The sequence below is a fragment of the Molossus molossus genome, unplaced genomic scaffold (genome assembly GCF_014108415.1).
Source record: "Molossus molossus isolate mMolMol1 unplaced genomic scaffold, mMolMol1.p scaffold_m16_p_8, whole genome shotgun sequence".
Lineage (NCBI taxonomy): Eukaryota > Metazoa > Chordata > Mammalia > Chiroptera > Molossidae > Molossus > Molossus molossus.
Window position 1 is genome coordinate 24,082,550 of NW_023425402.1, and position 13,519 is coordinate 24,096,068.

A 13,519-nucleotide genomic window follows, 5' to 3' on the forward strand; every position below is an offset into this window, starting at 1 on the left:
GTTAATTCCTGGTACTGGAAATCCTTATGTACAGTATAGACACCTGATTTTTAAAAAAGTCATTTTGGAACAAAAAGGGTAGGTAATTATTATTATTGTTATTTTTGTAAATCAACCAAACTTATACCTATTTTTTTTCTTTGTCAGATTGGCAAAATATATATTTTTTGGTGTGCCACAGAATTTTAGTCATTAGTTGGTGTATGCTATGAGATGAAAAAGGTTGGACATCGCTGCTTTAAGTGAGAATAGTAATACCATCAAAAGATGGTGGCTGTGAGGATTGCCCTTAATGTACATAAAGCAACCAGCACTGTTTGGCACATGTCATTATGTTAATTGCCTGTGGTTGGAAAAAAAGGGTCCCTAAGCCTATTCTTAATTTCTGGCTTATTTGTCACCAGGGAGAAAATAACTAACCCCTGAGGATAAGGATCACATTTATACTTTTTCCTATGCTGTAGACCAGCGATTTTCAACCCCTTTCATGTTGTGGCACACACAAACTAATTAGTAAAATTCTGCAGCACACCAAAAAATATATTTTTGCCGATCTGACACACACAAAAAAGGTATAATTTTGGTTCATTTACATCAGATGGCTGCTGTTGTGTTGTCTGTTGTCATTTTTAAATTTGATAATCTAAGGGAAAACAGGTCAGTGCCTCTGATTAAAGAGGCACATGGGTTGAAAATCGCTGCTCTGGGCTCCAGTATCATCTGGAGCACATGGATGACGGGCCCCTTTCTTCTGTTTGACACTGGTGTTTATGGTGTAGTATGTAGTTTCCAAGACAGAGTCTACCACGGGCCCCTTAATGGGCCACGACTTGAGATTTGCCTTTCTCTTGTTCTCTATTCTGCTGTGCCTTGAGGCTTCTTCCTTGTGTGTACTTGCACATGCGCGCGTGCGCTCGCACACACACACACACACACAGAGCTGAGCTTGTTCTGAGGAGCCTATCTGGGACCTAGCGCAAGTGTAGTACTCTCAGGTCACAAGTGTGGTGACAGTTGTACATAGATCTGCCAAGGCCGAGGACTCTCCAGTCCATGAGTTGGCCTCTGCTTATTGTGCCTATAGGGAAATTTAAGCATCAGTTTCATTGGACCAGTGTGGATTAAGTTCTCCTTCCCCTGTGTCCACAGACACGTGAGATGAGTCGTCCCTATGAAATTTTTGTTTTGGCCAAGGTAATCTTGATCTTCCTGGAAGATGGGCAGACTAGTTTTTATAAAATGTTTTGTTTTTGTTTTTAATGCTAGCGCTGAAAAAATAATTCCTTGGTTTTGGCTCATGGTGCTGTCTAAACAAAACACTTCCTGTATCCAGGATATAAGCAGGTTTAACGAGTACCCAAGCATGTTGCTGCTTTTAGTTTTCCTCTCCCCTTTGTAACTTCTGAAGTGGAATAACTCCGCATTCTTTTCTTGCTAATCATTTAAAATTTTAATTGGAAGATTTGCTTTTATAATGTGAGCTCCTCTGGCAAATGCATGAAGGTGTGTCTAATGTAAATCTAGTTTCAGAAGCAGATTTTTACCGAAAGAGGCTTTACTTTTCAATATCTTTGACGCTGCTGGGCTATTTATTAAATATTTTTAGTATACAAATTATGGTGAACATTGTACCAAAGGGCACATATATTTATTTTTTCTTGTTTGTTATGTTTTCTTATTTTTGGCTTGGTAATTATATTCAAGATAATTTAGGCTTGGACTACAAAATAGATGTTGGGTCCATGTTCTCTCTGTATTATACAGTAATAATTCTGTGTTCATTCCATCACTGAATATATACATGTATTTTGGAAATCAATTCCCTTGATATCTTTTCTTAGATTTTATGCAAGAGAAATACGTGGGTAAAGTGAAATCATTGAGATGGAAATTCTAAGTGCCTAGTGACTGTATGTATGTATCAGTGAAAAGCCTTTTTGTGTTCATTTTGAGTTACCAAAGTCAAAATAGAGCTAAATTTGTAGTCATTGCTCTTGAATATATCTTTATTACAGTAGAATAGATAAATAGTATATTGAAGTACCTTATTCAAAATTTTAAATATTTTCTACGATACTTTGTAAACTAACGAATTCTTTGAAAGTAACCTCATGAGGACAGGAGGGAAGGATAATGGACACGGGTACCTACAACCATTCTTTCCTGTTTTCTCTGATTCCTCCACTACTTGTTGGGAATGTTTTTATATGTGCTCAGCAATCTGAAACAGTCTGAATGCCCTCTAAACGTCCAGTTCTCTTCCCCTTTAAACACATTTCAGCATGTTAATAGTATATTCATAGATTATGACAAAAAAGGTAGCCAGAAATCGATTTAGTGCATCAACTTTTAAGCTAAAAAATTTATTTGGGTTGATAATATTTGATACTGGCAATCAGTTTTGGGGGGGGGGGTTGCCTCTAACTATTAAAATGGTATTGATGCTTTTTTTGGAAACCTTGACAAATACAGAAATGTTTAAAGAGGCAGAAGGAAAAAGTCACCCCATAATCTCACCTAAGATTTCTACCTCTAATTTTAGTCCGAGGTAGTGAATGTCTAATGCCTCACCTGCATACCAACTCCTGAGTGAGCCCAGAGGGCATCCCTCACGCTGAGCATCCTAGCTGCCACCTGGCATTGTGAATGTGTGGCGCACAGGTCTTTTTCTCTACCGGACTCTGAGCTCCTTGCCTTATTTTTTGTATTTCTAGAATTGAGGGCAGTGTAGGTACTTAATGATTAAGTTTAAACTAAATTGCATGCATTTTAACTTAACATAATTTAATTGCATATAGACAATGCTGTATGGTCGACATGCGATGGAGTTACATCCTGATAAACCCACTACGTAAGTTGAAAATATCATTAAGTTGAAAATACATTTAATACACCTAACCTACTGAACACCGTAGCTTAGTGTAGCCAACCTTAAATGTGCTCACAACACTTACATTAGCCTGCAGTTGGGCAAAATCATCTAATACAAAGCCCATTTCATAATGAAGTTTTGACTATCATATGTAATTTTTATTATGTGTATAGCTTTTGTACCATCATAAAGTTGAAAAATTAGAAGTTGAACCATTGTAAGTAGGGGCCATCTATACTTATTTTTTGGAAATGTCTACCGATATTTTAAAGAGCATTTTATACTTTGAATATGTAATATGTGGACATGATAAAACATTAAGACAACACAAAAAGTGTATAATGAAAAGCAGGCATGTCTTTTATGCGTTTCCTGGCCTGTATTTTTCTGCAGAGGAGAAAGCTGTTTTATTACTTTGTATCTTTCCAGAGATAGTCTGTGGATATGCAATCATTAATACAGTTACCTTTTTGAAAACCTGCCTTTGGGATGTAGGACAGTGGCGGACATGTGAGTGGTATGGCCTTTTTGGAAGCTATTCTAGCCGTATCTGTTGAAATTGAAAATCTAGCCCAGCAATTCCGGTCTGGCATTCAGTTTTAAAAATAGAAATACCAGTGTGTCAAGATATATATGGAAGGATTTTTATTAATGCATATTTGTGGTGACAAAAAAAAAAAAAAGAAAGAAAAAGAAAAGGAACAGGAATAAAAAAGGAACTAAAGTGAATGCGTGTCAGGGAAATGGTTGAATAAATTGTGATGGCGCATGCCTTGGCCGTGTACAGCCCTTACAGAGAGGAGGGAGAGCTTTATTAGTTGTCACGGAGGAACATTCTCCATGTATTTATATGTAAGAAAAGAAAGTTGCAGATAATATTGTACATCATGTCCTTTTTTATGAAACATTGATAAACTGTGTGTGTGTATGTGTGTGTGTGTGTGATGTTATGAGCATGGAGAAAGATAGAGGAGGAAAGAGTTAAGTAAAAAATGCTTTCTAAATTAAGTTTCTCTTCTTCATCTTTATTTGATTTTAGAAAGAGAGAAAGAGCCCTGGCCAGTTGGGCTCAGCGGTTAGAGCGTTGGCCTGCGGTCCGGAGAGACCCGGGTTCGGTTCCCGCTAAGGGCACGTACCTCGGTTGCAGTTTGTCCCCGGCCCTGGTTGGTCGTGCGGGTGGCAGCCACTCGATGTGTCCCTTCACTTCGATGTTTCTCTCTCTCTCTCCCTTCCTCTCTCTCCCTCCCACTCTAGCTGTACCAAAAAAAATGGAAAAATGTCCTCGGGTGAGGATAAAAGAAAAAAAAAAAAATAGAAAGAGAGAAAGAAAGAAAGGGAGAGAGAGGGAGTCAATTTGGTTGTTCCACTTACTTATGTGTTTATTGGTTGGTTGTTGTATGTGCCCCGACCTGAGATCAAAATTGCAACATTGGTGTATTGGGATGACAGTCAAAGCAACTGAGCTACCTGGCTAGGGTGCTTCTTCTTTTATTTATTTTATTTTTTTTTATTTATTTTTTGGTTAATCCTCACCTGAGGATTTCCATTGATTTTCCATTGATTCTTTTTTTTTTTTTTTTTTTTATCCTCACCCGAGGACTTTTTTTTTTTTTTTCATTTTTTGTTCAGATAGAGCGGGAGGGAGAGAGAGTAAGAGAGAGAGAGAGAAACATCGATGTGAAGGGACACATCGGGTGGCTGCCACCCGCACGACCAACCAGGGCCGGGGACAAACTGCAACCGAGGTACGTGCCCTTAGCGGGAACCGAACCCGGGTCTCTCTGTACCGCAGGCCGACGCTCCAACCGCTGAGCCAAACCAGCCAGGGCGATTTTCCATTGATTCTTAGAGAGAGTGGGAGGGGGGAAGGAAGGGAGGGAGCGAGAGGAAAGAAGCATTGATGTGAGAGAGACACATTGATTGGTTTCCTCCTGTGTGACCCTAACTGGGGCCAGGGATCGGACCTGTAATCCAGGTTAACACCCCTGACCAGAATCGAACCCACAACCCTTTGGTAATGGGCCAACATTCTGTCTGCTGAGCCAAACCAGCCTGGGCTCTACTTTTTATCAAATGTGCCCTATTCTTTGCTGAAATAGGCATCATAGTAATTGAAGTGATTTGCCAAATTTACTTCCTTTTACTTCTAGGAAATAGCAGTGGGTCCTTAAATCCACACTTAATCTCATTTCCTAAATGCTTTTATCTTTTGGGGTACAAATCATCCAAGACAGAGCATAGGAACTTATGCAGAGCAGCTAAATGCTTTGGTTTCAAGTGGTAGGGAGGACACTGGCCCAGCCGGTGGCTGTGAGCGCAGGACCACGGCCAACTGACAGGCAGCTGCACTGCAGGCCGAGGCTGGGTAGTGGCCCCGTGACTCACCTGGGTATCAGTCAGAGGTTGGATAAAGCTCTGTAGCATCAAAACAAACAAACAAACAATTTCTGAGAGCTGTGGAAGAGAGAGAGACAGGTCAGATGATAACGGATGTCTTGACAGCAAGGGGAGTTGAGTGTCAGAGTGATGAGATGGTGAAGGCTAAAAATGGAAAGGCAGTTTGGAGAAACGGTGCTCAGATTTTTTCTGGGTTTATATCTCAAAACATCTCTTTGTTGCCATTCACATTTATCTTCCTATCCTTCCCTGGATTTATGCTTCTGGAAGGAAGAACTGGGGAGTGGGAGGTAGATGTCCTCCAATGGGGCCTTGAAAAGTACTTGAAAAACACGTTATGTACCTGTTCTCCTTCCACAGAGGTGCCTCAGTGCTTACTGAGTGAGTATGTAGTAAGCTCTGTGGGAGAAGTCTAAATTGTTATTAGCAAAACCCTACATTATTTAGTATTGGATTGAGAAGGTGCTTTAAATTAGGAGTTAAAACATCCACCCTGGACCAAACACCGAAGAGTCGCGGGTTTGATTCCTGTCAAGGGTATGAACCTCGGTTGCGGTTTGGTCCCTGACCCTGGTCGAGGTCGTGTGGGAGGCAGCCATTGTGTCTTGCATTGCTGTCTCTCTCTCTCTCTCTCCCCCCTCCCCCTCCCCTCTCCCTCACAGTATTATCTAAAGATGAATGGAAGACTATCCCGTGTGAGGATTAAAAATAATTATCCCAAATGAAATTACCAGCCAGGACAGAGAACCATCACCTCCCTCATTCTGGGCATAATACTTTTATGAATGCAGTCTTAGAGCAGTTAAAGGAACATAACTACTGGACTCATATTGAGCTTATAGTTACTATGTCCCATTTGGGGACTAACTCTTGGGCTCACATTAAGCTTTATGGGTAAATCCACCCAAGGCTTGTGCAGGCATGCTGCCTTTGCCAAGTCTCCATTATTCTCAACAGAATTTTAGTTTTTTTGGATCCAAATGCAAGACTTCACATTTCTCAGGGCTAAATTTAATCTCACAAGATTAGCACATTAGCTCTACTGTAGCTGCCTGTAAAGAAATCTTTTTTCCCCACTGTAATCTCATACAAAATACTGGTTAGTTTCAGCAATCCTGAACATGAAATAAATGTCATTAAATGGAAAGAAGGTAGGTGCTGGAGACTGAATTTAGACTCCTGTTCTGCTGTTTGTTGGCTTTGACCTTCAGCAAATTACTTAACCCCTTTGAACTTCCATACTTTTTTCTAGGTATAAAATGGAAAAGTCAGTCTCACAGGCTTGTGAGGATAAGGTAAGTATACTTAGTGAGCCAAAAGTAGGGTTAGAGTTGTGAGTATGCAAAACACAGTTTATTCTTTTTTAAAAAATAAAATATGTTTTTATTGATTTTAGAGAGACAGGGACAGGGGGAGAGAGAGAAAAAAAAAAAAAAACATTGAGGAGAGAGAAACATCAGTCGGCTACCTCCTGCACACCCCCTCCTGGGGATCAAGCCTGCAACCGGGCATGTGTCCTGACTGGGAATCGAACCAGCAACCTCTTGGTGCATGGGATGGTGCTCAACCAACTGAGCTGTACTGGCTAGGCCAGAGTTTATTATTTTCTTCTTTATTTATTTTTTTTGAATCTTTACCCAAGGACATTTTTTTTCACCGGTTCCAGAGAGAGAGAGAGAAACATCAATTGGTTGCCTCCTGTATGCGCCTTGACTGGGGATCCAGCTGCAATCTGAGTATGTGCCCTGACCGCAAATAGAACCCACGGCCCTTTGGTACATGGGTTGACACTGACCAACTGAGTCATACCGGCCAGGGCCAGAGCATATTCTTGTATCATTATTTATTAATTATTGTATTATTTTTCATATGAACAACTGTAAACCTACTTCTGCCCCACCCTGTATGCTGTAAAGCATCTAGTACTGAGCTTTGCATGTAGTAGGCACACTGATGACAAATGTCAGTTAATGTCATTAGATAGAGTACTGAACAGTGTGAATGAAGCTGTGATCATACCCCTTCGTCATTCCAACAGGTTGATAAGGAGCCTGCTGGTGGTCAGCTTTCTTTGAGTTGACTTTGTTCAACCAGTTTTGAATCTTCCATCCTTCAGCTCATGTCTCTCCATGTTGTCCAGTAATCCATATTGCGAACCTTGGTGAATTGTAGATGCTCTATTTAAGGACATAGGAAATTATTCATGATGTAATATTATATGAAAAAGGTAAGACATTGAAGTGTACATGTAGTGAAATCACAGCTTGGTAAAGAAAAAAAATTATTAACATGCAGTTGATATAACCAGGGGAGAAAAGAACAAGGCAACACACTAGAGTGTCAACACTCATTCCCGGGGCCCTGTGGGCTCCCACTCCTTCGTATCCCACAGTGGCGGCCACAGTGAGGATCTCCTTATGGATCTGCTGACTAAACTTTGCCCAGGTGCCAGAACTTGTTCTCTCTTTATCCTTCAGAGAACACTTAAGAATATGCCACCTGCACCAAGCTTTCTTTGAACAGTTGAAAGCAAATCATTTTTTTCCCCTTTTACTTCATGCTTGTTGTAATATGCAAAGCTGACTGTTCAGCTTTCACTGCAGAAAATCATTTGTGTTAATGCTGTGTGTCATTTGAAAGCCCTATGGGTCCGCGTGTGTCTGCCTTGGACCCTGAGCAACGTGTCTTGCTAGCAATCTTTATTTCTTTATGGACGGAGACAAATATGGGCCCCAGGATAGGCACTTTGCCTTCATAGGCCCCTTTCTTCATAATACTGCCAATTATGTTTTATGACAGTGATAGACAGATATTATCTGGGCTGGCTTCATTATTAGTACATTTATTTTCCTCTTTTGTTCTTAAAAAAATGACATTTTTGATGGCCCTCTCAAAGTGTCCTGGACCTTCAGCACTGTGCCTCCTGTGCCCAAAGGTCCAAAGGTGTTCAGGGGTCCATCCTGCCCGGCACTGAGAGCCCCTATTGTGCTTCAAGGTGACATGATTTATGATGGTGGTACTTCTCCATTTTGTATCCTCATTTACTCTGAGAATATTGGATGGTCCCGAATATTATCTGAGAAGTAATCTCTTGCTTTTCTTACTGCATCCTCTCTGCTCTTTCCCAGGCTATTGTGCCTTGGTAGCCCTTCTCTGATTCTCTGCAGATTCCTGCTCTGTTAAAAGATGGCAGCAAAGGGGACATTGTTTCAGCAGCTGCTCTGGCCTGTGTTATTGGGGCTGCATTGTGAGACTGACTTTGGAAGGACATCAAGGTTAATACTTCGCTTGCTAATGCTAGGCTTAAATTTTTTTTTTTTAATGTTGTGAGATTGTTCTGTTTTTCTACTTTTTTGAATAGGGCCAAAGTATTTAGGCATTGTCAATGACTATTTTGAAATAAAACTTGTTAGAGAAAATATAATTACCACACTCGTCATGAATTGAGAGACCGGTTTCTCTTTGTTCTTTCCCCAGCTGGGTATTTCTAGGTTCTGTAAGAGCAGCTCATCCACTGTGAGAGTGGCAGGTGGCTAGGAAGGGGTACAGATCCTTGACGAGAAGAACATAGCAATCGAGGGAGGAAAATTGCAGAGGTGTTGGGGAGGATACAGCAATAGCAAGGGCTCAGATGCCAGAGACAGACCAAGGAATGTGGTTTAAGCTTGCCTCTTGAGTGTTTAAACAGATGGGCAACACTAAAATAAAGGCCCACAAAAAGCCAGAGAAAGTGCACTTGAATGAAGGATACCCTTGGAATGGAAGAGGTCAAGGAGAAATAAGACAGGATTTGTTCCACTGGGCTTACTGTAGCCTAACCCAGGAAGGTAGTTTTAACATTCTGAGGGCCAGGAACATTGTTGGCATTTGCATTATCCTTGTAAATAAGTGACTTGGAGCAGTGAGAAGCTTGTCTTTCTAGAGGTTGCCAGGGAGGGCAGGTATCCAGTGCTTGTGCGATTGCCTGGCAGGTGGCCAGGTCCTACTAGACATGTGGTTCACTGCAGATTAGTAGACAAATGGCCACCTCATCTGTCACTGGCAAAGTATTGAAATCTCATTGACTGTAACTAACTGACCTCTCGTTCCATTTGTTCATTCTAGGGCCTGGCAGAGTATGCTTCTTTATAATTCGAGGAAAGAATGAATGACTACACAAAAAACTCATTTTCTGTGACTTCCTGTTCTTGCTGACTTTTACCCTGTATCTCCTCTTGGAGGTGTGAGCCTATTTCCATGGGTGGGGAAGGCTGAACCCAGTGAAGGTGGGAGCCTCCCACGTGGTAGAAAGAGTGTTTGAGCAAACACTGTCGCATGATGCATCCCTGTGACTCTTCCAGCTCAGCCATCACAAAAATACAAAAAATAGATGGAATGCTAGGATGCATCTTCCCAGTTTAAACTTACAGGTTTTCTGAATTCTCCATTTCCCTGGGTCTTCACTGTGATCATGTCAGTGTTAAAACTGTAGCTAGGGTGCCCTTGGTCTGCGGCATCACAGGGCTTCACTCCGACGTGCCATTCCCACTCATAATGCTGTTCTCATCTGTGGGAGCTTGCTTTTTAGATTAAAAATAGAACGAAGACTTGTATTAGCATGGAAAATATTGATAGGAGTCAATTAGAATTCCACATATAAAAGTTATTTGTAACTCATGAGGGGAGAGCACAAGTCCTTTCATAAAAAACTTAATATGTGGCAGCATGTATCCTCATGATGAAGCCAAGCTGATGATACTGTCTAGCCAAACTCTTTTCTCCTTCCTTCCAGTGCTCATGAAAAGTAGTTCTATGTTTTTACTTCCTGACTTGGTCAGTGCTTCCTTTATTTTTCTTCTAAGTCACCAGGGGATGTGACATCATGTTCTAACTCTTTGGATGCCACTTTCCACCCCCACATAACCTGTAGATTGCTTTACTGCTTCCTGCAAATACTGGACTTGGTGTTAGTTAATTATAGCTAAAGTGCATATTGCAAAGTGTTATCTAAGATCCTTGGTGAATTTTGAGTGGGAGGAGGAGAACTCAGGGAAATTGAGCTTGCAGAACCTTAGGATCAAGAAGGCACTTTCTAGATGAACCACCCATCTGATTCACCAGCTCCCTTCATGAAACGAAGTAGTCATCTGGCCTATGCTTGAACAGAGCATTCACTGTGTCCCCAGGAGACACTGGCACATTTTCAGTTCAGTAGGTAGAGGGACATCTTTCTTTCATTAGTTTCCTTCCATTGGATTGTACTGAGCAAGTCTCATTCTTTTACCTTGTGACAGGCCTTCAGATATTCATAGGCCGTTTGTGGTTCTCTGCAAATAATCTAACTCCATTTCAGTTCTTCATGGGGTGTGATCGATGTTATCGCTAGCCTTGCTGTTTTGGTTACTGTGTACCTGGTGTTGCCCGTACTCAGTTTTGCCTGGTGGCCACACATGGCGCAGAGCGTGAAATTTTTCTCAGACATTTGATTTGAGTGGTGAACCTTCATGATGTCAATAGGTTCCAAATATTGAATAGGCAGTGGAGGAAAAATGTGCTTTGGGTGTGGAGTTTTGTGGGTCTATATAGAGGGAAAAAAATCTTTGAAAAGTGGTTCTAAAATTTGGCTGCCTTACCTTAAAAACAGAATGATCTAGAAGTCTGCTAATTTGGACTGCCAGTCAGTCTCTCTAGGCCGAGGAGGCTGGATGCCACGTTAACCTACCCCTCTACTGCTTAGTGAGCTCTCTCTACTGACACTCTTCTATAAATTAGCGCTGGGAACTGGCAGACAAGTCATTTGTGTGGACAGTAGGGAGTGTGATAAACATTATAGCTGCGCTTTCTTTCCCTGGAGGTGTAGAGACAGGGTAGGTGGCACTCTCCAAAGTTGATAGTGGCTTCAGGAAAGATAATTTTTGACCAGCAGCACTGGTGACTGTACTGTGTTGGCATTCAGAAGTGGAGTGGTGGCCAGAGAGGAGCTGGGCGCCCTTCGTACGAGGAGCACAGAGCTGGTTCTCAGGTCAGGGCTGTCCTCTGACCACTGGTTTCCACAGCTCCAAAACCAGGTCTACAGCTGCCCCTGAGACGTGGCTTCTCATCGGAGTCACCTGGGGACTTGATAAACCAGCATGCAATAGCCCCTGCCAGGCCTGCCGGATCCAACTCTCTGAGGGTGGATTCCAGGAATCTGATGCTTATGTAGGTAAGAAGCGGTTCACAGGGGTAAGTGGGGGACAGGAGATAGGCCAGCTTTCAGGGCCGTAGACAAGATAATCTAAGCTATCCTCCAGCTCAGATTTAGGATTTTTGTATTCTTTTGACCCTACTCTCTGTCCTGTTACAGTTTGTGCTGCTATTGCCTCCTGTTCTATTGCTGTTCTCTCACTTTTCTTCTCTGGGTGTTGCTGTCTTCTACCCATTTGAGTACCGCACTGGCTGAGCGTCCTGGAGGATTTTGCCAGCAGAGGACGGGCGTGATCATAGTTGCCTTTCCTCTCCTTGCTCTCCTGTGATGACCTCTCTCCAGCAGTGTCCAATGAGCACTCTAGGTCCTGGGCATCCTTTCTCAGGGACTCGGGGGCTGCCACCCCTGCCGCCAGCCGTCTGCCTGCATGTGTGCTTGCTCAGGGGTGCTCTTTGTTTCTCCCGACTGCACAGCCTTCTCCCCTTTGGACTCCTGGTCACCACAGCTGCAGTTCGTGTGCCTTGGGAGAGACCTGCTTGTGAAAGGCATTTGGAGGTTTTATTTTAATCCTAAAAAGGCCAAACCTTCTTCCAACCTAGAGCCTCATTTTGATTTATGTTTAGTATACAGGAATCTCTTCTGTCCTTTAAGCCAGCTTGAAATAAGACGCGCTATCCCACCACACAGTGGCGAAAGGAGAAAAAAGAACCCCCGACAGTCGCCATGAGTACCATGTTCAAATCGCGGTTTGATGCGGTGCACTGTTCTGAAGGTGCCCATGGGTAGTTGCTCTAGCTTTCGAGCCCATATCACGTGTGTACCTGTTCCACATGTAGCAGGTCTTTGATCAGTTCACAGAAACTGTAGGGCAAGAGTGTGGGGTGAGGGGGATGCCTTGTATCCGATGTCCAGAGTTACTCACTAGTTTATCACTGTAAGCCAGTGCTCCTCAACCTTCTTTCCGTTATCACCCTCTCACGCTGCCTCCGCCTCTTTAGGCATATTTTCCCCAATCGTACCTTCTATCATGAAATTTTAATACCACAGGTGTACTATGGACCACAAACCAATGTGATAGCTAAAGCTTTTAAAACACCGCTCCATCAATTTTCACCCCTTTGGAGACTATCACCCCTTGCTGATTCCAGTATGCAGCCAGGATTGAGACTCAGTGGTCAAACCCAGTGCTTCTACTTGCTTGGTCAAGAGACTTAACTGGGAGCCCTTGTTGAGCCATCAGATTCCCAAGCCCTTTGTTCTAGAGATTATGCCTTCACAGGTGTGGGGTGGGCGCCTAGGGATCCACATGCTTAGCGATTGCCCCAGTAATTCTAAGCATTTGGTGGGCTGGGTTCTCTGCATTCTGACACAGATGCTGCTTTCTCCCCTCATTTTCTCAACTAGGGGTTGTAGGGGTGGAGATGGGGTTGCCTGCAAAGCATATCTTGAGTTGGAACTTAGAACTCATTTTCTAATAAACATTTTAATTAAATAGTCAAAACAGTGTCATGCTACTTCCTTGGACAACTGCACATCGAATATCTCTTGTGTCGCGGAACTGTGCTAGGTTTTTTGAGGGACACGATGGTGTGTATAATATGTTTTATTGCCACAGAGGGCTTATTAATCTAGTGAAGGAGCAGATATGAGTTGTTTTGGAGATGCAGTTCTAATTTTGCCCAGGTGATTGAGTGGCATTTGAGAATGAGTCAGATGTTGATAGCTGGGGAAAAGTGTTGGGGACAGTAAAGGCATGATGAATAGCTGGTGATTCACTGGGGCTAGAACATGGGGTGCGTGGCCTGTGGGTGTGGAAACTGAAGTTAGAAAGGCCACTGGGGCTGTTGTGGGGTAGAGGTTAGACAGGATATGGGACTTGCAGTCAGAGAGTCTGGGTTTAAGGTGTGGCTCTGATGCTTTGCCTGCTGTGTTGTCTTCTAAAGTTCAGTCCTTGATGACTTATTGCTCACTGGATGGTTGTGTTGTTGGCATGAGATATGACAAAGTACCTACAAATTTTTTTTTTTTTTTATCCTCACCCAAGGACATTTTTCCATTTTTTTGTTCAGATAGAGTGGGGGGAG

General features: G+C 42.5%; 1 protein-coding gene across 1 annotated transcript in view; it reads left to right on the plus strand.

Annotated features, from left to right (window-relative positions):
* The window catches only part of LRRC1 (leucine rich repeat containing 1), a 127,518-nt gene that overhangs the window by 20,222 nt on the left and 93,777 nt on the right, over positions 1-13,519 (plus strand). The window lies entirely within an intron of this gene.